General features: G+C 43.4%; 2 long non-coding RNA genes across 2 annotated transcripts in view; one reads left to right on the forward strand and one right to left on the reverse strand.

Moving 5' to 3' along the window:
- The window catches only part of LOC109319486, an 88,993-nt gene that overhangs the window by 14,590 nt on the left and 49,226 nt on the right, over positions 1-25,177 (forward strand). The gene's annotated exons all lie outside the window — the stretch shown is intronic.
- Positions 19,391-25,177, reverse strand: part of LOC109319484 — an 18,184-nt gene continuing 12,397 nt past the window's right edge. Inside the window, exons 2-3 of the long non-coding RNA XR_002103517.1 lie at positions 21,751-21,848; positions 19,391-20,259 (exon numbers count right to left, since the gene is read on the reverse strand). This is a non-coding gene — a long non-coding RNA (uncharacterized LOC109319484). The remainder of the gene's footprint in view (positions 20,260-21,750; positions 21,849-25,177) is intronic.

Consider the following 25,177-nt stretch of genomic DNA (forward strand, 5'->3'; position numbering starts at 1 on the left):
GCAGAGTTCAGAGATCTGCATGGGGGTTTCCTCACCTGCACAGAGGGCAGCGGCCCTCCCCCTCCCCTGGATAAGCCACCCATGGCACCATCCTGCTCCCCTCTGGGGCCCTGCAGCCCCTGGCTCCAAGCCATGTCCGGCTAGGCTTCAAAACAGATTCAGAGGAGATTTGGCAGAGCTGAATCTCTGAAACAAATGTGGACAAAACAAAACAGGACAGTGATCTGAAACACCAAAATGAATCACTGTCCTCCACAACAGCCAAATCCAAAACTGTATCGAAACATAGCCATTTTGCAAAGCCCTAATAAGTACATCGGACATACATCAGGGCCTGGGGGAGCATCTGTTCACAAAGGTCCCCCAGGGGAGGACAAGATACAATGGGCACAAGTATACTGAGGATTGCTTCAGGCTAGACACAAGGAAAAACTTCTTTACAAATTGAGTACTGAGGGTTTGGAACAGGTTCCTCCCCAGAGGTGATACAGTCATGTACCTTGTTGATCTTTAAAAAGCGTCTTGATGCCCATCTTGCTGGGGTCATCTCATCCCAGCCGTCTTTCCTGCCCAAGTGCAGGGAGGCTGGACCCAATGATCTGTAAGGTCCCTTCCAGTCCCTAACAACTATGAAACTATGAAACTAAGTGTGGGCTTCTTTCAAAATGTTTTAGTGTTCCTCAGAAAACCAAACATTTTTTGTTTTCATGTTTTTTGAGAAACGGAGGGAGGAGAGGATTCTGCTGAAACTTTTAATAAATATATATTTTTGTCTTCATTCATATTTTTCATAGGAAACAAACCCTGTTTTTCAACCAGCTCTATTAACCAAACCTGGGTCAAATATATCTTCTGTTGCCATCACTGCTGGTGGTCTCTGGAGGTTCAGTGTAATAAAACCCCAGAAAAACAGGCTGATCGTAGAAATGTGGGGTGTCAGAGACCTCAAGAGATTATCTAGTCTATCACCATGCTCTGATATACACAGCTATACACAGGCCAGCTTTCATGTACAGTTGTTTCACCTGTCTTCAAAAACCTCCAGGGACAGGGATTTCAAAGCCCCTTAAGGGAGTCTTTACTAGTGCTTAGCTGGCCTTGTACTTGGAAACAATTCCCTAAACTCTATCCTAAATCTCCTTGCTGCAAATTAAGCCACTTCTTATCCTGTTCTCAGTGGCTATGGAGAACAATTGATCGCCAGTGTCTCTGTAAGAACTTTTACATAATGGGAGACACTTAAGCTTCTCCTCAGCGTTCTCTTTTCTAGGCTAAGCAAATCCAATCCTTTCAGCCTCATAGGTCATGTTTTCTGAACCTCTTACCATTCTTGCTGCTCCCCTTTGAACTCCAGTTTGTTTACCTCTCTCTTAAACTGTTGTGTTCAAAATAGGACACAATGCCCTAGCTGAGGCCTCCCCAGTGCCAAACAGAGCAGAAGAACTACCTCCTGGGTCTTACATCTGGCAATCTTTCCAATATTTCCCAAAATGACAATCTTCCCCGCCCCCCCGCTTTAAAAAAAAAAAAAAAAATCTCACTGTTGACTCCTATTCCATTTGTCATTTCCCCTAATGCCCCAAGCATTTTCTGTGATGCTGCTGCCTAGCCAGGTCTTACCCCCTTTTTTTGCATTTGATTACCCAAATCATTTTGCACTGGCCATTCTCATTTCCTCTCATTGATTTCAGATCATTTCTGTGAACTGTCAAGATCATTTTAAACTCCCTTCCTGTCCTACAAAGTGGTTCCAACTTTACCTAGCCTAGGGTGGCTCAGCTTTTCAAAGTGACTTTCTAGTCTATCGTCCAAGTCCCTAATGAAATTACTAAACTGTAGCAGACTTAGGACAGACCCTGGCAGGATCACAGGTGAGATGTCCTCTCTGTTTGAGAGAAAACCATGAATAACATCTCTTTGAGTGTCAGTGTGATAACAGTGGTTGTTCTGAAGAGAACTAAGAGTGTGGCTACACCACCTCAGCTCCATACGAGGAGCTCCACACAGAGGCCTTTCAGACTTGCTCCACACATATTATATCCTAAAGCAGGGGTTTTCAACCTTTTTGGACCAGAGTATCCCTGGTGGCCAGATGCAGAGCAGTGTACCCCTGACGCCCAGATGTAGAGCGGAGGGGGGTTGAGGGGGGAGCGCAGCCAGATGTGGAACGGCAATAGCCATCGCGTGCGAGCTTCCCCTCCTGCGTCCAGCTGGACAGGCAGTGCCTGCATGGCAGCACGGGATGCTGTGTGGCAGCACTCTGGCCCCACAGACCCATGCATACCCCCTACTCGAGTACCCCCCGGGGGGTACCAATCCCCGTCCTAAAGTGTAGTTCCTGTAGTACAGAACATGCCAATCAGTGTGCTCTCCCTTTCTCTTTCCCTCTCAGGAGAGCACTAAGGCACCTCCATTACTCCCACTTTGGGAGGCAGTGTGCAGTATTTCTTGCTATAACACTCCTTTGCTTGGTCCTGAGGCTGTGCAGGCATGCCCTAAAGCAGAGGCTCCTGCCCAGCCTCCTGCCCAGAGGTTCCTGCCCAGCTGCCACTCTCTATATCACTCCTGCTGTGGCAGTGGTCAAGGTCTCTGGGCTCCCTCCCCCACTTCTGGTTCCTGCCCCAGCTCCGGGGGGCAGAGCAGAGCAGTGGGAGGGGCTGGGTGCCTCTGCTGTGTATGCAGCAGGGGAGAGGGCTGGGCTGCTCCTGCTCACTCAGCAGCAGAGGGCTGAGCAGGACATTCTCATCTTAACCATGTGCCTAGCCATGAGGGGAGGTGGTGGGAGGGGAGGCTGCATGCAGGGGAGGGGTGATCTGAGCTGGCTGGGATGCACACATGGAAGGGTGGGGAACTGGGCTGGTTAGGGTGGTTGGGCTGCCTGTGCATCAGGAGGCAGCTGGGCTGGCTGGGCTGCCCGTGTGGTTGTCAGGCCCCAGATCTGCAGCCCACTTGGTATGTGGCCCAAGGCTGCCCAGCAGCTGGACAGCTCTGTCCTAAAGCTATCCCTAGTGGTAGCTGTATCATTCTTAGTGCTGAGAGATGGGCTGGGGTCCTGAAACTCCACCAAATGGGTCATAGTATTAAAGCAGATGGGGCACACCAGTTTGTCCTAACCTGCTGAGGGGATCAACTGCTTCATATTTTTTTAAGACTCCTCACCTGTGCTTCTACACAAAGACCTGACTATCACACAGGATGTATAAAACACTGGGCTGATGACTTCTTGCATCACTCCTGATCAAGTGATTAACATATGCCAAGTACCAGAAATCAAATAAGCCTGTGCCTGCATACATATTAGGGACAAGGGTCTCTTATGGAGGCACAGAACTTACATCATCTAATTGCCCTCAACACCAGAATACCAGAAAAGGTTTTCAAGAGTGCCTAGTCTTTAGCAAAATCAAACAGTCAACTGGGCTTGTGGTCCTAATCCCATTGGTCACTTCTGAAAATCAACCTAACTTACATACTTCATTAACTATTCTTTTAATGTCCCAAGGAACAATGGCCAAAGGCAGCATCTTTGAGATGCCTCTTCCAACCTCTCTGGCAAGAAGGCTGTGAAAAAAGCAAGACCACAGATTGAGGGTTTGCCTACACTGGAAGCTACTATGGAGTGAAGAAGCATAAGAATTCATAGCATGCTGACTGTTCTGCATTATGTCCTCATGCGGATACCTCCTACTCAACCAGGAGCACCTCTATGTAGTGTCGCCTTAATATATTTCAGTTGTCCAAATCCTTAATAAAGTATTGAAGAACACCAAAGTGTGTTCCTTTGCATCATATGAGCATGTTTTTGAAGCATTAAGCATGTTCACATGGGGAGTTAGTCAGGAGCATTCTCATCTTAACTTCTTCCACACTACCTCTCCCAAATAGAAAAACCCTGAATTGCAAGAGGGCTCTGGGTAAAGCAAAGGGATCTGTAGATTGGAAGCAATTCAGGACAGGGTCTTCTTGGTTCATGTTGGTATAATGCCTAGCAGAAGACATCCTGGTCCAGGTCTAAGACTCTTAAGTTTTACTGAGGTGCAAATAAATAAACAGTCTAAATAAACAAACAGCAGTTGGGTTTTTCAAGATACTGGGCATCATTATCTCCTGTTACTTTTGGTAGGATGCATGTATGCTCAGTATCCTGCTTCTGTACTGCTTTGGGTATTCTCTCCATAAAAACTCATGGCTCATTGGGGGATAGCCAGGGAGGAGGGTAAGGAGAAGACAGGAAAAAATCTCTTCTAAGCAGCATATTCACCTCCTCCCATAAAGGCTCAAGTCCATGTAAATGGTTAGTTAATGCTATTCAGAGCAATGCAGGCTCAGTGGAATGGAGCCTAGAGTGCACTGAAGCATGTCACCCTGGGATGCCTGTCATCAGTTCTAGTACTGCTAAGGAGTGTGACAATGTTTGTATACTTTCCTGAGGTCAGGAAAGTATAGAGGATGGAGGCAGGGAAGATTTTGAGGAATAAGTTCCACTGGGAGGCAGAGAAACAGAGTAAAGAGGAAGATTAAATAATTTCCTCTCCAACAAAGTTGAGGGGAAGACATTGTTACGCTGCAATATTCCATTGTGACAAGGCAGAAAGACAGAATGAGTCGAGATCTCCACCTTGCCCTGTGCGCGATAGCTGAACAGCCTCAGCAGTAGTTGGAAGCTCCACTCCACTGGCTGTGTCTTTGCTGGTCTAACAATACACTGTGGCCCAAAGGCATTCCTCTGTGTGGGAAGCATTTGACTTGTGTTACCCTCCCTCTATTCTCATGTGAACAGTGAGGATTGAAACCATTTTACAAAGAGGAGAAATAGGAATTCATTGCAGAGGGTTGAGTTTGCATAAATGAATGATGGGATAATATGGGACAATATTCTCTCTTCCTGATGTAGAGGGGTATACATTGCACCCCAGCTACCACTGGGACCCATTGCACTTTTGGACTACCAGGCTATTTGTCTTTCTAAGTGTTTTTGGAGTGGTGAAAGCATCCTTAAGTCCACTGCAAGCTCTGTAGGAACTACAACCTGAAGGCTGCTTCATTCAGGTAATGGAACAGCACCTCCCCAGTCAATCTATGCTACTCTTTGAATGGAGATGTATGGCTATAGTGACATTACATCAGGGCAATCAGCCCTAGAAAGAGCACTCTGAGAGGAAGACAATGCATTAAGACTTAAATGGAAGAAAATAGCCTTGGACAGATCTAACCTAGTGGCAGTGAAAGGCAATGGACCTTTTAAACATAATGTATAGTCATGCAGCTTCAAGGCTTTTATCAGCTGAGACTCGGAATATAATATCAGTATCTGCTGGGATTCCTACCACCAATATGAGTGCTGTTCAACAATGTGCCCCCACTGATGGGTGTTGCTACTTACTACATAACTGGAAATTCAAATCTAGTCAAGTATCCTTTCAAATGGGTGGACTTCATCTTCATTCACTATTGTTCATAATGAATATTGAGTAGAGTAAATGCCTATTAGCTGCAGCTTTCTTTGATTTCATATGACTCTACACTTCCCTGAGATATCTTTATAGCCAAGTGACAAGGGCAGGTGAATGAGACGCAGTTGGCTTTGTTGGACAAAGTGAGAATTATATACATGGGGTCTGATCAAAGCTATATTGAAATCTATGGAAGTCTTTTGACATGCTTCAGTGGGTTTTGAGTCAGCTGCGTGATGTCTAGAGCAGCACTGGAGCAACAATGACTTTCACATGCCTCACTGCTAAAATCGGGCCAGGCTACTTGCACTTTACAGTCATCCTCAGGGTTTTTACTTTGTAGTTATTGCATCAAATGACTCCCAGAGACCCAAAGAAGGGCATCTTGATACTGAAAAGCTTCTCTATATTTATCCCAGCCATGCAGTCGGTCCAATAACAGATATCGCCTATAAAAACTCTTTACTGTAATCATCAGACTGGCTCTATTTCCATCCACACAGACATTTTCTTCAAATCAAGATGCTGATAGGTCAGAAGTCACACAATTGATGCTTTGCTTTGTACTACAGTGGCATCCTTATCTAAATCCAGTCACCACTCAAAATGAGTCTAAGTCAACAGAGTTAATTGAATTAAAGTACTGAGACAGCAAAGAGATTTGCAGCTGTGCATGTTGGTGGACAAGTTAATCACTAAGCAAACACTTTGTAACAAACAGAGATGGGCAGAACAGATTTGATTTTAATGTGCAGTTATATGCTGCTGACGTACTGTGGCTATGGGAAACATTTTATTTTATTAGAAATATATCAAATATACATAAAATATAACCAAATTTCATACTAATGTAAAACACCACTAGAATTATCATATAAACAACCTCTATGGGAAACAGTTATGGAAGCTGGAAATAGAATATAAACTATGTCATAGAGAATATAAAATAGTCACATATGATGCTGTGTCATTTGCGTGATTGGGAACTAATCTGAGAATCATCCTTCAAGTCCTCACAAATGATCACTCCCTAGTGTTTGGACATCGGTCCTTCATACACTAGTAGCATCATGCTTGGCTGATTTGGTATCAGGCAACTCATCATGAGACGCTGTAGCTCCAATGGAGAGATAATCACTGACCTGTAAGTGTTGTAATCTGAGGATATGATGGATAGCTTGGAGAGATCACAATTCCTGGGTGATCACTTTGTGCCTCCCCAGGTGGTGTAGGCATACACCACTGGGCAGAAAACTCCCAAAGTAAGCAAGTCATCAGATGTTGATCCCAGCAGGGGGTGTCATGTATCATCCCGTCTGTAGAACCATAGCATCCCCTAGTGCCTCTGGTGGTTACTTTAAAAAGAGAAAGGTGGATATAAATGGTTGTTAGTACACAGGGGCATTCGTCAAGGACCTGGGTCCCCACTGTAATCAGGGCTGCATCAACACTTGAGGCCAGATTGTAAGTGGTATTTAACTGCCTAATTCCCAATGATATTAATGGAAATTAGGCATCTAAATACCTTTAAACCTAGCCCAGGGAGCTGACAAAGCAGATTTATGGCCAACTTCAAGAGATGCAGAATGAGAAAAATATTTGGGAGATGGGGGGGAAGGAGTGAGATCATAGAAATATTAACAAATTGCATATGAAATAAACAGAGCCAGAAGGCCTGAAAAGTGTTGGGTGAGAGTAATTATCTGTTACATGCACTGAAGCTACCTAGTATAAGTCCAAGCTGTTCAGGTACAACTTTCACCTGCAGAACATTTGCTTGTTTGTTTGTTTTTTGCATTAAGCAACCAGATTCTTGCGTACCTTCATGCCTGAGTATAAGTGCTCAGCTCCATGCCATACTCGTTTGGCAAATTAAAAATGCAGATAGAAATCCCACAAATATAAGTTTCATGTCCAAGAAGAGAGGGAGAGGCAGATATACATCCCATACATCCTCAGAGACCAACCAACCCGTGGCTTCATGGATGCCACTAACTAATTAGGACTTGGCTGGTTTCTTAGTTGGAAGACTTGAGGTCCAGTCACTCCATGGGGATGGTGGGGACAGACTCTTATAGCATTAGCATGGGTCCTGCACTCCCTCTGGCTGGTAAAACTCATCCCAGACTACAGAAATATACAAATCCATGCCCAGGTAACCACTTGTAATGATTACCTTGTTTGCAACATTTCTGGAGAGTAAAACTATAGCCTCTATATTAAACTTCTGGGCTTGCAACTACACACTAACTGATTAAATTAGTTACCTAACTTAACTGGTAGAGACTCAAGGTTTCAGATTCTCTTAAACCTATTAGCTGTCTAAGTGCAATTCTATTTCAGTACACACTAATCATTGAAAAAAACATTAATGGAAAGGCATTCAGGTCTTCCTCAGTGTCATCTTTTGCGGCTTAAGGATCAGAAGACGGTATGATACAAAAATAGACATGTTAACATTTTCTCAGTGACTCAAAGTTGAAAAGAGTTGTGGGAAGGCATCTAATAAGTGGAATAGGTTCTGGCCTCTCTACTTTTTTATATCCAGAAGGCCCCGTAAGCAACCCCACTAAAGGGATAATTATATTTGTAAAATCAAATTAAAGCTTCCATGGTTTAACATATAAAATTCTCAGACACAGTGATTTTTGTAGCACAAGTGGGAAAAGAAAGCTGTTTAGCCTTGAGATCATGTGATATGTGGCTAGTTTCCTACAAAACATAGGAAGAAAATTGCTGTTAAATGTATGGGTTTGAGGATACAATAATAAAGCCCAGTACTGTATTTCATTTCTTTTAACAAGTGCTGAATATGCAAAGACTGCCTTGCCAGCTTCACTCTCCATTTTGGATGCTATTTAAAAGCTGTGTGCATAATGATTTACAGATGCCATCCGCTTTATTGATTATCTGAGCACGATGCACAAACAGCACTGGCTGAATTCAGCTGCAGAGATCCACTTAGAATGGCTCCCTTTTGGGGAAAAAAAATTAAATAAAGCCACCATATGAATGGGTCATTGAGAACAGGCTGGAGTATATTCCCTATAGTCATTCTTAAAGTTCAAGGGCAGGGAAAAGAATTAAAAAAAAAAAAAGCTGTCTCTGCTCACAAAAAATTAATTTCTGACAGTGTGCATGAGAGATTTTTAAAAGAAAAAATAACCCACACTTTTAGATATATATAATCATGGAAAAACATACTAAGCTCTTGACTCAAAGGTTTTGTTTTTTTCCAGTGATTCCCTTCCAGGCTTTGTGCACCATCTTATAGTCACGTCTGCTGGGTGAGCACTGAACTAACACATTTAGAAGAACTCTTTGCAATTTTGACACATCACATTTCAAGTATCAGCTTGCTGGAAGTGCAGTGGAGGGGGCTGAGGAGGGAAGCAGTGCGTGTTTTGCCAACGCACCTGCACAAGCTTTGGGCTCTTCTGGACAATATGTGAACTAATGATGTATAACCTGTAGAGGCTGGCAGTACACTGTCTGAAGACTATAACAGACAGGCTGTGCATGCCTCTTATTTCTCAAGGTTTTTTTAAAGAAAGACTCTGCTGTAGGTAAGCACTTTGTGTTAAAACTGAGCTGCGCTAATTATGTAGGACTTTTAAAGAAGATAAGTAACAAATGAAGATTTAATTACAATATTCCAGACCTGCTCAGTACCTCTACTAAAACAAACAACAACAACAAAAAAGAATAAGAAGGAAGGTTATTTCAGTTCCAGTGTTAGGCTAAATTTTCAGTTGACTCTTAAGGATGCAGATGAATCCTATTCCTACCATTCTCAAATTTGCTCAAATTAAAATCCCAGATCACGGATGTGTTTTCAAATCGAAACATGCACAGTAGCCAAAGTTTACATTGTAATTTCTGGAGTTAGAGAATGAGAAGCTCCACTAAAGGAAAGTGTGTTGTACGCCTGAGACTCAGGGGAAAAAAAGAGGGAGGAGGTTGGCAGAAATTCGGAGTTGGAGCTGGCTCGTAAAATAAATAGCCTTGGAGTAAGCATACAGGACTAAATTTTGTGCTTAGTTCCACCCAGGTAGTCCCCGTGACTCCAGTGAAGAACTACAGGCAGCATTCGGTCCCTAGTGTATAGTTAGGACTGTAAATGCTGTTTCATTATGGGAACTGAATCTCCCTCCATTTTAATCTGAAATTAGAGAACAGCAAGTTGTGTTTTTTCCCAAGAAATTAGCTTCCTAACAAAAAAAGTAGGAGCCAGCATGCACAGGGGAACTGCCTGTACCCTATAATGCCTATGTTTTCTTTATTGCTACCAGAATACCCAAGGAAGAGCTGTTATATTCTCCTCCAGTATCCTGTTTATGTCTAAATCCAATAGCATTGTCATGCTAGTTTTTGCCACCAGGAAAACATCATAACTCACATGAAGTTATGAATCCCCAGATTTTCTAGGCTTTCATCTCTGCCATGATAATTCCAAGAGATGGCCAGGCTAACTCAGCCAGACTGCATTTGCAGAAAATGAATAGAATAATCATTTCCATTAGCAGGACATGCTTACAATATAATTGCAGCAGTTGCATTGCCCTCCAAGTGAAGAGATACAAGCCAAAAGTTAAAATAACCAATCCACCCTCCTACCACCTAAATATAAGAGGCTGTGGCTAGAGGAGAGGGCTGCACATCAGGACTCCATTGTGCTCCTTACTCTGTCACTACTTTGTTGTATGATCAGAGGCTTAGCTTCTCTGCCAGGCACTTTAAATGACCCCTGTCTCATAACAGGAGTGAGGCTTCATTTATTAATAATGTTTTTTGATAACATCCCAGATAACATTCAGTGCATTATTAGCAGCCGTAGTAACAAGGTGACCCAAAATATCACACACTGGAGATTGGGCATTGGGCATATTCAGGGGTTTAGTAAATGTAAACTTTAGCTCAGTCTGGGCTATACTGCCACAACTGGTGCCTCTAACACATGCACAGTGCAGCCAATACAAATGAGGGAATGAATGGCTGTTTATATGTGGGGGGGTGTTGGTTGTAGCTGTGTTGATCTACAGACATAGACAGACAAGCTTCTTTGGGTAGATGTGATATATTTTATTAGACCAACCAAATAGTTGGAAAAAATGTTCTTTGCAAGCTTTTGGGCACAAACACCCTTCTTCACACATGTTTATATGTGGCTTCTGTGAACACAATAAACATTGGAACAAGTGGCTGGTGGGAGGGTGAGGGAGCATTGCTACCTTCTGAAAAGCTCTGAGTGAGCCCAGGGGTCTCAGCTGATGTTGAGGCTGCCTTATCATGTGAACATGAATTCCCAAGCTCATTTCTTTGATACCCAGATCAATAGGGGGCTTGGGTGGAATGGGGACGCCAGGCCAGATCCTGTACCATGCATAAATTGGAGTAGCTCCACTGACTTTGAGCAATCTTGATTTCAATTTATTCAAGGTAAGGAGCAGAGTCCACTAGGTAGCACCCTTGATTTTAGTGGAGAACTACAGGCAGCCTTGTGAGTGTGAGCTCTGATTTTTTTAAGTTCACCTATCTCCGGGTGGCATTTCGGGTGGCATCGTACCCTCAGATCAGGCATTTTCAGCAAGCTTCTCCCTTGCCCCCCATGATGTGCAACATACTTCTCACTCTACACCTTGTCTCTGTGCTACTTAACTCTTACCATCATTTCCTGCAGTTGCAGTCTACATCATAAATACATACCATCTTGTCACTGATGCAGAGGAGCAGCTTGGACTAAACAGGCCATGTCTGTGGGTCCAAACATTACACCGCTCACAATCCCTCTGCTTGATTCACTCCTGCAAAGGACTTGCTAAGGGATAAAGCTCTATAGACCCTACTGGAGGCTGTGCCAATTTACACCCACTGAAGACCTGACCCATTAATGCATGCACCTGTGGCAGAAGGATAACTATAAGCACGGTAAGCTCTTGGCCTCCTAAGCCCTGCAGAAACCTATTTACTTTTTTTACTTGGGCTAAATGTAAAAGCAGAAACAAAGAAACACACCTATATAAACAGAAAAGCACAGACAGCATAAGGAGAAGTTGCGGGGGGAGGGATTGACAGCATGCCTTAAGCCAGCTAGTCTTCTGAGTTGTTTTATATTTGCAGCCCTTAATACTAGATCCTGCCATAGCATCCTGATGGGAATGTGAGTGGGAGACTTGTTGGACAATGTGGATTTTCCAAATGCCTCACAATTACAGAAACACCTGTGCTACATTATATTTTTCTTGCTGGACCTACTGTAAAAGTTCCCACTGCTCAACAGTTTTCAGTGTGTCTGATTTCTCCCTTCCACAGTTGCTAGGCACATGTTCCCTGGCATTAACTTAGTCACCTCCCACTCACTTCACCAAGCAAGTGGGGGAAAAGAGAAGGCCCCTTTTTGACAAAGCCAGGCAAAAATATTGGCAACACAGTCTAAAACCCCACATGAAACTTACCTAGGATCTAATGGGGGAATCAAGAAGCAAGATGGTGACCTGAGCCAAATAGGCATGTTTGCAAGATGCATCTGTTTTTACCATGAAACACTTGCAGCCCATCCCTGTGCAACACACACCATGAGCTATTGTTCTTGGTCTCAACAGCTGCCTGTGGAGTCATGCTAGGCCAAACACAATGTCCAAGGAAACCAGTGGGAACCTTTACACCAACTTAATGGGCTTTGGATTTGGTACAACATAGCTTTGTTTCTCTCAACCCATGTACCATCCAATTCATTCCTTATCCATTCCTGCCATGTCCTGGCCCGTCACTTCAATAATGTCCCTATGTTTCCTACTTAAGGTGTCATTATGCACACCAGGAATCTCCCAAAAGCTGATTATCCCCCATCCACACCTCCCCTCAAAAACTGTCTCAGTTAAGAGCCCTGTCCCAAGCACTTAAAACTGTAGATATGACAAATAAGTCTTCCATTCTTTCTGAAGGCGGCTTCCCTAACACCAGTCCACTCAAGCAGCTGAATCATCTCCTGAGCCTTCCTACCAAAAATGGGCCTGATGTGTCATGCTTTATCATGAATTACATTGTGTTGCGAACTGAGGGGTTTGCAGGAAATAATGAGCCCTGGTTCTGGGTCAGAAGATGTTGCATGCTAAGAACATAAGAGATGCCATACGGGGTCAGTATCCTGTTTCTCACAGGGGTAGAGTGGATGCTAAGGCAAAAGTGTATAAGCAGGGCCTATCCAGCCAGAGCTTTCCTCTGGCCCTCTTCCCTGACAGTGTCCAGCCTTCAATATGTGTATTCAATACTAAATACTCATTGACAGCTGTTTCCCTGAGCCTTCTTTGGGCACTGGGACTGGGTTCAATTGCAACCAGAAACATGCATATGCCTGTACAATGAGGTGAACAACGTGACTATGCAAGGTTTGGGGCCCTTACCTAGGGAACATGGCCATTCCCTAGAATGGAAATAGTGGGGCAGATTTGCAATGCTGGGTATACTTAGGCATGTCTTGGTAATTAGGTACCCATAATTTGGGTGTTGCCCATGCACCAGTTAGACCCCCCCCCATACAAGAGCATGTGTGCACATCAGCTGTTACTCATCCCTGCATGTTTCCATGATAAAATCTGGATTGCCTAAAGCTGGGGTTTTTGTGCCACTTTCCTTATCTAGGTGTTTATCGCCTACTGAGTGCATTTCAGACTGGTGCTGTTGAGTGCTCCAAGCCTATCTCTGTACTGTAATGAGCTCATATATAGATAAAGTAGCAAATTACATGAATTTCTAACTTCATCTACATGCCTGGTAGTTGCTGGCCTGCACGCAACAAGGTATACAATGGGAGCTATTGCTGGTTTAGTTTTTGCTTTGACTCTGTGCAGTGTACCCTGAAGGGCTTGTCCTGACCTATCCTCATTGTCTTCCCTACACAGCACCTTCTCTTTCTCCACTGGAAAAATTACTATTGGTGCAGCTGCACTGCTGTAATTCAAAAGTCAAAGGACCATAATAGCGCACAAGGGACAGATGTGGTTAACCTCGTGTCCAGCCACCTTTGATCCCAAGCCTTAGTCACCAGGCACCGATTTATAACTGGATCAATTGGGGGTAGCCTTCAGTACAAGTCTGGATCATGTGGTCAAGAACACAATTTCCTTCTCTTCCCCTAAAATCCTAATTTACAATGAAAAAAATATTGACTTAGCAGATTTTATTTCTATTTTGCCAATAGATAATAATGAAGATGATGGTGGTTTCAGTGTGGTTGGACTCAATTTGGAAATGTTCTGAGTATTCCAAAATGTTTTGTATGTATTGCATTGTGGGAGATCAAACTAATGGGGAGGGACGGTATCTCTGAAGACAATAAGGACCTGAAGTACAGCTTACATAAGCCAATGCCCTAGGGAAATTCAATTTAAAGTTGATCTGGCTCAACAGGACATCTCATGAATGTCAAAATATAACACTTTGATCACAAATACCAAGATAAAATATTTCAGCATTTGTAGATAAAATTGTTCTGGAGTTTCCATTCCATGAAAAATACTGAGGTTTCCATGTTTGGTTGTTTGGAAATGAACACTGAGATGTAAGGCTGTCCTGTGAACCAGAGCTTCTCATTTCCTTCAACTTGAATTCTGGTGTCACCCTGCTGCATGACTGTAAGCAAGTCACCTCACCTCTGTGCCCTCCCTTTCCATAAAGTAGGGTTAACATTACTTTTCTCCTTCATAAACTTCTTGGAAATATATGGATGGAATGTGCTAGAGATTCCTTTCAGTAGCAACTGGCCACACACTTTTCCTGTAAAGTAGTGGTCCTCAGCCCCATGGGCTGAATGAGTGGCGTAGAGCTGGTCCCCAGATCCTGCCTGATGTCATCACAGGGGTTGGGTCCTAAACACCCGTATCGAGCCCCACAATGCCCTGTGCACCTGAACTATGCCCTGTCCCACCCCAGTGCAGCCCTGCATACCTGTGTTCAGCTTGTAATGCCCCAGTCCTGCACTCCTGCTGTAAAGCACAACTCTTTTAGATATGTGCACCTTATTCTTTTTTATCCAATGCAAACCAGCATAGATAGCAGTGATTTCTCCCTGTCCCTTAGACGTTAAGCTTTGTCTACACAGTAAATTGACTATGCTGGCAACAGTACTCTCAAACACACTGTGCTGTTGCACCTGAGCCGCCTCCTAACTTGGCAACAGGGTAGTCATATTACAGTGATGTTGCCACTGGGAAGATGTGGCTGCACTGCTTGCTGTTTAGGACACACCTGCACAGGATCATACAGTAATGCTGGAGGGTGCTACTGCTTGGCATGGTAAGACTGCCATGTAGACATGCCCTTAGAGGAAAAGGCCACTGAGACACCTGAGCAGGCTACCATGTTGATGTGAAAGTGGACTGAGGTGCAGGTAAGGGGGCCAGAGAAGGCTGTGGATACGGAGGAAAAGATTTACAGGAAGTGTCAAAAGGCAGTGCAGTATGGCTCCTTATAGATTAAGTCACTCAGAGACATGTGCCTTCATAGGCCATAGCTTGCTTAGTCAGATGCAATAAATGAACTTGCATAGAGTAGGGGAATTAAATAAAAAGGAATAAGGTCATTTAAAGCCAAAGGGTAGGGAAAGGGAGAGAAAAGAAGGGGACACCATTTAGAGAGGCAAAGGTGAAATTGAAAGGACAGAAGAAGATAAACAAAGCAGTTAACTCATTGAAGGACACAGGGTTTAGAAAAGCTAGTCCAGGTAATGGTATAAGAATCCACAATCTCTGCTAATGCCATACATAGCACAATTTAGTACAGGGGTCAGCAGTGTTTCTGGGCAGACAGTGGTGGAGCTGCAAGGGGCTCAGTCCTTGTTGTGACAGTACAGCCCCAGCCTCTTCCCCAACATCTGCCCCGAGGCATGTGCACCAAGCAAAATGCTTCACGTGCCACAATCTGGCACTTGTTCCAGGGATTGCTTACCTCTGATCTAGTATGTGGATGTGATTGCAGTGGATTGGTCATCTGGAGTGTCTTGGGTATGATATTCATCTGCTTGCATCTGAGCCAAAAGAAGATGTAATCTGAGCATACCCCCACAAGTTCCTCATGTAGCTTGATTGGAGGAAACTTCATTCAGATAAGCATGTTGCAATCCATGCATAGAGAAAAGTAGTTAGCCATGTTAGTCTGAATTGTCAGAAGGCAGGACAGAGTGGTACTTTATAGACTATTTCGTTCAGAGGCATGAGCTTTTGTAGGCTACAGACTACTTTGTCAGATGTGGTGAATGGCCCTGTAGAGAGCAGGGTCAAGAGAGATTTTGTTTGGCAATCATTAAAAGCTGTGTTGAATCAGTCTAAAAATCTTCAGCATTGGATCAAATCCAGCATACTGCTAAAGACGACAGAACACATTCTAATTTTCAGTGAGGCCTCTTCTTATAAAAGGGCCTAATTCACCCCTCACGTTAAGGCCCTCTTACATGACAACAAGGGAACAGAATGTCCTTAGTGTATATGAGAGCCAGGCTCCAAATTAAGTGTCCATTCATTATGGTAGCCTCAGTTTTTGGATATGAATACACTGCAACTGCAGTTGTGATTGCAGGACATGTAAGCATTCCTTGGCCAGATGTAACCTGGCTAGCTTGGATAGTGATCACAATGAAGATGTGAAACCACAAGTTCCATTCTCACTGATTGAACCTAGGATCTCAGGCTGGCTTGTGTGGCCTGCACAGGGGCCCATGCTGCTGTGTCTTCATTACTATTGATGCCTGAACTAGACAGATGCCAGCTACCTTGAGGATGTATATCCAAGTTGCAGTCACTCTTCTGAGTGTAGGGTAGATGCTGTCAAGGTGAATAAGCGTGTAAGATACAGGTCTTGAGTTGTAGTCACTGATTCAACCTATCAAGGCAGAATAGCAGGTAAGAGGGACCACCAGGCATCATAGCATCTGGTAACATTTAGCAGACTGGTGCTATGTCCTTGCATAGTTTCATAATTTCATAGTTTCTAGGGTCAGAAGGGACCTGAGTAGATCATCTAGTCCAACCCCCTGCCATAGCAGGAAAGAGTACTGGGGTCAAATGACCCCAGCAACGTGTTCATCTAACCTCCTCTTAAAGACCCCCAGGGTAGAAGCCAGCACCACTTCACTTAGAAGTTGGTTCCAAATCCTAGCCATGAAGTAGCGCCTCCTGATATCTTGCCTAAATCAACCATCTGCCAGCTTGTGACCGTTATTCCTAGTCACTCCTGGCAGTGCTCAGGGGAACAGGGACTCCCCCAATGCCTGCTGATCCCCCCTGACTAGTTTGTAACAGGCCACTAGATCCCCCCGCAGCCTTCCCTTGTGTCAGGTCCTGTAGCCTCTCCTCATAGGGTCTGCCCTGCTGCCTCCTGATCATGCGAGTGGCCCTCCTCTGGACCCTCTCCATGGTGTCCACATCCCTCTTGAAGTGTGGTGCCCAGAACTGGACGCAGTACTCCAGCTGCGGCCTGACCAGTGCCGCATAGAGGGGGAGGATCACCTCCTTGGACCTGCTCGAGATGCATCTGTGGATGCATGACAAGGTGCGGTTGGCCTTCCTGACTGCCTCCCCACACTGCCGGCCCATGTTCATCCTGGAGTCAGTGATGACTCCAAGATCCTTTTCTGCCTTTGTACTGATGAGAAGGGAGTTCCCCAGCCTGTAGGTATGCTGCTGGTTCTTCCTCCCCAGGTGCATCACCTTGCACTTGTCAGTGTTGAATCCCATCCTATTCTCATCCGCCCACCCTTGTAACCTGTCTAGGTCCGATTGTAGCCTATTCCTCCCTTCAAGCGTGCCCACATCCCCCCACATCTTAGTGTCATCAGCAAATTTGAACAGGGTGCTTTTTATCCCCTCATCCAAGTCACTGATGAAGAAGTTGAACAGTGCAGGCCTGAGCAGCAAGCCCTGGGGGACCCCACTGCCCACATCCCTCCAGGTCGAAAATGACCCATCCACCACCACTCTCTGGGTGCGGCCCTCCAGCCAGTTGGTGACCCAATTGACTGTGTGGGTGCCGACACCACAGTCCCCCAGTTTCTTAATGAAAAATGTCTCCTTAAACGGCACTGTGGCTTCCTGTATAAGATGGAGCAGTGAGAACCAAGTCAATCAGTCACAGGTACAGGAGACTAAGGCAAACACAAAGGCTTTGAACCTATGATTTTTCAAAGGGCTGAGAACCTGCTGCACCCATCGATTTCAGTCTGGACTATGAGCGCTCAAAATTGTGGGAACCTATCCTTTGGGATCTCAAGGTGGGCAAGCCAAAGAGAAGCTGCTTTTGAAACAGTTTCTCCCAACATCTGCATCCTCCTACAACCAAAAAGGACAGAGACCTGAATGAAAACAAGGCTTGGTCTAGAGTGGATGCAGCTCAACATTGATGCCCGTCATGAAGAACACATAAAGTATTCAAAATGTCTGAGGTTGGCTGTGGTGCATGTGATTCATAGTGTGAATACCTCACCTTTAACTTCACCATTGCAATTAGATTACAAAGTTTTTATTACGGTTTTAAATTCTGCCTTTATAGGTTGCTGCCCAGCTGTGCACTTAAAGCTGGTCTTATCACACTTTCAGAGCTCATCATGTTGAATGTTGCTTGTACAACACTGGATTAACTTTAAGGGCCATCCAAGTCAGAAGTCACTCACCCTTGCCCCACTAATGGATTCATACCCATTGGGACCCAGTGTCAAAGAGTAATGTGCCCTATAAACTATATTTATTGGAGTGGTGGCAGGAAAGAGGAAGCCAGGTTGTTTGCTTGTTTATTCTCCTGCAGTATTTAGGTAAGAGGAATGTTTCTGAAGAATATGGTATTAACACGAGGTTGCTTAATTTAGCCTTACAGACTGTGATAGCAAACCTCAGTGGGGCACATATGAGAACTGAGGAAGTGAAGCCTATGGGTCAGCCTCCGAGAGTCAAGTGTTTTGCACTATGGAGGACCTCATACTGTATGTACTGAGGTGCAGACATTAAATCAGATCTCTTTAACGTGCTTCTGGAGCAGATTCTCAGGACTTGTGTAAATTAGCATGGCTCAACAGAAAGCAGTGTTGCTACCTTGGCTTAAACTGGCTGATGAACTGGCTAGATGTCCCTATCTAGACAGTCAGCCCATGTGAAGCAGCAAGTATTCAATTTGGATTTGGATTCAGCCCAATCCTGAGAGACAGTGATTTGATTTGGTGATTTGAGCCACTGTCTCAATCCAGTTTGGCTGAATCGGTTTCAAAGATTTGGCACTGATTCAGAAATTAGCTAAAGACTAAACAGCCCGGAGCGCAGCCATGGCTCTGCCCACCTTGCACAGCTCAGTGGAGGAGGGGCTATGGAGTGGGTTGCAGCCACCTGAAAATTCCTCATAGCCCCTGCCACCGGCCTCACCCCCGGGCCTTGCTGCTGCTTGCCCAGCCAGAGTGAAGCCGTGTCTTGTCCGGGAGGTGTGGGGAGGCTGCAGTTGCTTCTGCTGCTGTGCACTTCTTGTCGAAGGCAGCGCACTGGCACCATCCCACACCTCTCTGCCCTGGCTGGATGAGTGGTGGGAGGGCATAGCCCTCACTCCCAGGGCCTTCTGCCACCTGTCTGGAGTGCAGCCCAGCCCACCCCACGCAGATCTGGGGCCACAGGGTAGTGTGCAGTGGTGGGGACCCTTTCCCTGAGACGTCCCCCCCCCAGATGGACAGCTTGTCCCAGCCCCAGCCCTAATTCCTGCCTTGTTGTGGGGGTGTTGATCTGCCCCCTCATGCCCCTTCCTTCCCCACTCTGCCCACCACAACAGACCTACCAGCTGGAGGCAACTGTGTTCAGCATGGTCAAGGACTGCTGCCTGTTTAGTCTAAGCCTGAATCTCCGAATCAGTGCCGAACCTCTCTGAATCGATTCAGACCTTTTAATGGGTCTCCTGATTTGATTCGAATTCAGAGGTTCGGCTGCCGAATTGGGCCAAATCTCCTCTGAGTTGAAGCTTCGCACAGCCCTACAGTAGACAGCCAGAAATCCTGCAGTGTGATCAGATTCCTTCTAGCAAACAGACCTCAACATAAACTTTTCTGGATCTTTTTTCTGACATTTATAGAGATATTCAGATGGTTGACTAATATCAGTCTCCTTCCCTCCACTGGGCTGGAGTATGACATGCAAGGATATCTACAAGTCCAAGGAATTAAGACCAGGAAGAAATTTTAATACTAATGCCAAACCTCCGTCTGTTCCACATTTTAAACTGTTATTCTTATTGCAACAGCACCAGTGGAGACCAGACCCTTGTTGTTTTACAAACATACTTGAAGAGGTACAATCTAAATAGACAAGACTGAAAGGAAATAATATTCTTCGCCTTTTACAGGAGGAAAGTGAGGCACAGCAAGTTTGAATGTCTTGCCCTGTTCACACAGCAAGTCTGGGACAGACCTGGGAAATGAACCCAAGCCATAAATCCCAGTCCAGTGTCAAAACCATTGTTTCTCACTTGGAACAGAATACCTGGTTTAAAATAATGTTACGGAGGAGTTTTTAAAATGATAAATAGAGGACAGAATCCACAATTAATTAACTCAATGGGGGTCTCTTAATGGTCAGCATTTTAACTTTTGTCACTCAGTGACTAGACACCAGTTCTCTGGACTCCAGGTTAATTATCTGCAGCAGTATACAACCTTCCCACAAGGAATGTGTAGTGATGAAGGCAAGGAATTTCACATGGTCACAGAATGACTATTGGAGAGTCCTGGACTAATAAAATACTCTATTTCCTCCATTAATTGTGTCCACATGGAGCTGTAACCAAGTAGCTGAAACAAATAAAACCAAAGTAATATTATTTCCTTTAAAAATTTTTCACTTAATTTGTAGAAGAGGTTTGGACTCATTAAAAATACTCTATCTCCCATGAGACCTTTTTTTAAAAATAAAAATTCTTCTCCAGGTCTCTCTAACAATCCCAGTAATACATATAGCAGCTCTCCTCTTCAGCAAACATAATGACTGGAATCCGCCTCTCACTTGGGTGCTTAGATAAAAAATTACAAGGGTTCCTGTCTGGGTTCTCCACCAAGGACTGTCAAAGCAAGGCAAACCAGCCATGTCTAGTGGGATGCATTGCTGCCCCAGATGACTAGGCAGTGTTGATGACTAGCATTCTTTCATCTCCAGCTCCCCAGGAAATTCCACCCCTTCTTTCTGGGCAATGACTTAGCCATGGTGATACAAATATTGGTCACCCTGCTGCATGTGAATCTAACTGTGTAAACAATATATAATCTTCAGGTAGTGCAAAAAGCACCTTGCCCTCTAGTTTTGACTGTTTTGAGCGTATCAAGCTCCGTGCCCTTGTTCATCCACTGGCTCTCAGTCAACTTCCATAGCCAGTTCAAGGCCTCTTGATCCTAACCTTCTAAACTATTAATGATTTGGTGTAAAAGACCACATAACCACCTACAAACCACAGAGAAAACTGGAATAGTATAGATGGCAAAACATGGGAGAACTGAGGATGAATCAGTCTTGTTTGAAGAGATTGGGGGGTGACCAAAAAAAAAAAAATGTCTCCCAGAAAAGATCAAACTCATCGAGACACTCACACCTTTAAGGAATGCTATAAAATCTGACCTGATATAATATTTTAGCCTTATCAGAATGATACTAACAGTATCCAGCTGCTCTCATTTTTCTCTTCCTCCCCTAGAAAAAGAGACCATTATCCAAGCAGAGGTTTCTATATAATTGGAGGAAGGGTCTAGCCTGAGATGGAGGCTCTGAAAAGTTGGTGCTCATCCAGTGACCTGGATTAGATGGTGGCTAATGAGCAATGCAAGAAGAGATGTAGTGGGCCAAAAATAAGAGATATGGATACTATAGCCAGGGACAGCTGTGGAGGAATTCATTGAGCGATGGAGGACAAGGAATGGTTAGAAGGGGGAGATTTATAGTGGGCAGAAGTAGGTGAAAGTTCCTTCTATACATGAAAAAGTTGGATGTCCGTCTTATTTTTTAATATTTCAAATAATTAAAATTACAACCTCAAAGGGTACAGCTCTGTTCCGCACCAATAAAAAATGGTAAAAAAATATATAAGAAACTAAAACAAACCTTTCACATCTTAAACATTTTAACCAGATCGGTAGCTATGTATTAGTTTTGCTGTATTTAAGTTATAGCTAAGTTACAACTGTGCATTTAAACCATTCAAATTTCCATGAAAAAACAACCTCATCATCATCATACTGGAATCCCCTTTTGAAAATAAAGGTCAAAGGCCTGAATCCACCCAAGCTTCACCTTACCTCATGTGTCAATTGGCAGTTTCGCAAAGGCATGGCCAATGGCTGGAGTCGATGTTTTCCTCCCAACATGTGTCCCTCCATTCCGTTCCATGGTAACCCTTAGGAAAAATAGTACTCCGGTATTCTGTGGTAATGGTCCAGTACGTATCAGTAAGTAACACTTTTGTCAGCTGCAGTGTTATGGACCATTAGTTTGTGCTCCAGGAGTATTTTTTGCCAAGGAGACAGATGTTGATGCTGCCTGCAACAATTTGCCTTTCTGTTTAGCAACTGGAACAGCTACTGAAAGGCAGTTACTCATCTGTGAAGAAGTGGGTCCAACCAAGGAGTATGATGTGCCCATAAAATTGGATCATATAGTCCTCTCTGAGCTCTTGCTTCTCCTGTGCACTCAGTTGCTCTGTAATGGAATTTATGCCAACGTTCCCAGGCAACAACCAAAACTATTCTGGAGGGCGTCCCAGCCAAGTGATGTAGAAGAGTTTAGAGGCTCACCCAGTGCTGGGTCACTCCGGTTCTTCTGACTGGTTTTGCTCACTTTCTGAATGGGAAGCCACATCTGGAAAATTACTGGTGTCCCGCTGCTAACTGTGGACACAACTGGGAACTGAAATATGGTCTTGTAAACTGTGATTAGATCTACAAAGTAAACTCTCATTATGACCTCTCTTAAGGTCTTTAAAAACACATTTCCTTAACTGCTATGGTTATAGTTGAGTTCTTTCATTTCAGTAATAACATCATCTTGCACATTTCCCTCTCTTCCTTTTCTTTTTTTTTCTTATCATGATCTTTTCAGTCATAATACAAATTGTTCAACCTTTTTTTTCAGCTTTATAACTTCATTTAAAATACAAGGGTATTAACACAGCCCCACCCATCTGAGGGGAAATGCAGATTTCAATATCTTCTTGGCCTTCTATTAGATGGAAATGCAGGCTGGAGCTATTCTAGGGAATATTAAAATATGTCTCTTACAGATATTTAATTTTGCATTGTTGTTGTTTGTTATAGCACATACAGACACCAAAATAGCAAGGTCTGCTTAGGAGAAGCACTGTAGAGATATAGGCCTTGCCCTGAATGTTGCAGTCTAATGACAAAAAGGGTGGGAAAAGGTGCAGTGGTAACATGACTTGCTCAAGGTTGCTCAGTAAATCAGTAGAGACCAAGAATATAACCCACGTCTTTTAACTTCTGGACCTGTGTTCTGTCATAAAACCACACTGCTACTTTTGATAGCATACAAATTTTCCATCTTTATGTACTATATACTCCAAACATGGCTGGACCAACTGTTCTTTTCCTCATTTGGAGGAGCAAATGCAAAACATCTGCCCTCAAAACATAGCCATTCTCCTTCCCTGTCTGTTGGTAATGGATGGCAGCACACATTGGGTAAAATCCTAACTTTAGTAGGAAAACTTCAGCAGGTCCAAGATCCCACTCACTGACTATACGTGGTCCTGGAATATTACATCCTGCTTTGCAGTGAAATCAATTGATCACAAAAAAGTGACTGTCAGGCAACTGAAAAAACCTAGTTCAAGATAACTTTTTTTCTTAAATGACTTTTCTGAACATATTTTAACTTTTCCATAATGCTGACAAGAACAACTAGTGCTGTCACTGCCAGAATAGCAGCAATAACAAAACTGGTTAATTGTATTGCATTTTAATTTGCATGCTGCTTTTCATAGACAAAGGTGTAATAATTATTTAGATGCTTACTACTTCTCCCATTTTACAGATGGGAAAACTGAGGTAGACCCTGTCTTATAGCCAACAAGTAATATGTTTAGAGAGACTATTTAATTTAATGGCTAGAACTCACAATTTCCTTGGTCTAGTTTCTGTGTTCAAAAACTAAATTCTGTGTAACTAGGGGTGATTGCTATGCTCTTTTGACTTCTTAAATTTTAGGAGTGGAAAATGATTGCTATATCTGACTATTAAAAGGCTTCAGTAGAAAATTTGCCTACACAATGGCTTCATCTATATGAGATGCTGACTGCGCAGTTGTTACTGAATAGTCATTTAGTACTTGCATATACAAGTACTAAATGACTGCATGGTAACTAGAGTTACTGAACGGTAGCATTGCCGAATGGCTTTTAGGTGATGCTGACTGTGCAGTAGCTCATTAGTACTGCACAGTAGTGTTGTGTCACACTTTGTACCATATGATGCTACTGAAGAGTAGTAACGAGCTACTACACAGTCAGGGTCTTGTGTAGATGTGGCCAATGGCAAGATAATTTGATTCTGCTGGTACAAGATCTTAAGATCAACATGGCAGAGAAAGAGAATGCCAAAACAGTAAAACATGGCAATGCAGTCAGATATAAAGAGGGATTTTCAAAAGTGTTCGGCATGGTCAAACTCTGTCCAGTCTAAAGTCACAAATATATTTTATACTGACTTCAATTAAGAAAAAAAGGTCCAAGATCTTTAAATACCAAATATCCATTTCCAAGCCAAACTGGCTTTGAAAATCCCATCTTCTTTCTTCAATATGATCTTTTCCTTCACTTTTCCTGAGTGGTTTCAAAGCATTATTTTTCATTGCTTTTGTTATTAGACTTTCCATTAAAAAACCCCATTATATATAATTTTCCTAGTATAATTGTTTTGACATCTTCAAGTGGCAGATTACTTATGTGTGAGAAACTCATTAGTATGTGTAATTTGTGTCTTTAATGATATATTTATGATGTGTAAAGATGTTACATGATGGGGTGTTTATTACATGTAATGAGGTTGCAGAATGATGTATTTACGATGGGCAATTATGCCATATAATTCCATATAAAAATGCCTTGAGAGAAAGTGCTACACTTGTGCTGCTGTTTTGGTACAACAGATGCCAATTACAACATACACCCACACACACACACACATAAATATAAACAAAAATTAATTACATTTCACTCCTATATATTGATATAAAGAAAATCTATCAAAATAATATTTTTTATAAAATTTTCTTCCCCCATCCCCTTTGGCTTGCACTTACAGACTTCAATTCAGCAAAGTACAGCAAAGAATGTGTTTTTTACATGATTTCAGCACTCCATTCAGCAAAGGGCCTAGTTTCTCATATGTTTAGGAATCATTGTTGAATTGAAAATTTGATGCTATATTTGTTAAGATGAATGGCAAAGCGCCTATTTTGGTTTGGTTGACTGGGATAGATGTGGGCCTGCACTTAAAATTAAGTTTATAATCAAGTGCCCTGAAGCATTGGGGCATTATTCCGGTTTCTGCCATAGTCAAAGGGATTTTTGCCTTTATTTTCAATAGAGCAAGACTAAGTCTGTATCCAGGCATGATATTGATGCATAAAGCGATTCGTTTCTCTGGAGGCCACAAAAATCACAGACACACACTCATTAGATGGCACAAAAGGTGTATTTGCAAATAGGGT

The sequence above is a fragment of the Crocodylus porosus genome, unplaced genomic scaffold, assembly GCF_001723895.1.
Source record: "Crocodylus porosus isolate Cpor-Errol unplaced genomic scaffold, CroPor_comp1, whole genome shotgun sequence".
Lineage (NCBI taxonomy): Eukaryota > Metazoa > Chordata > Crocodylia > Crocodylidae > Crocodylus > Crocodylus porosus.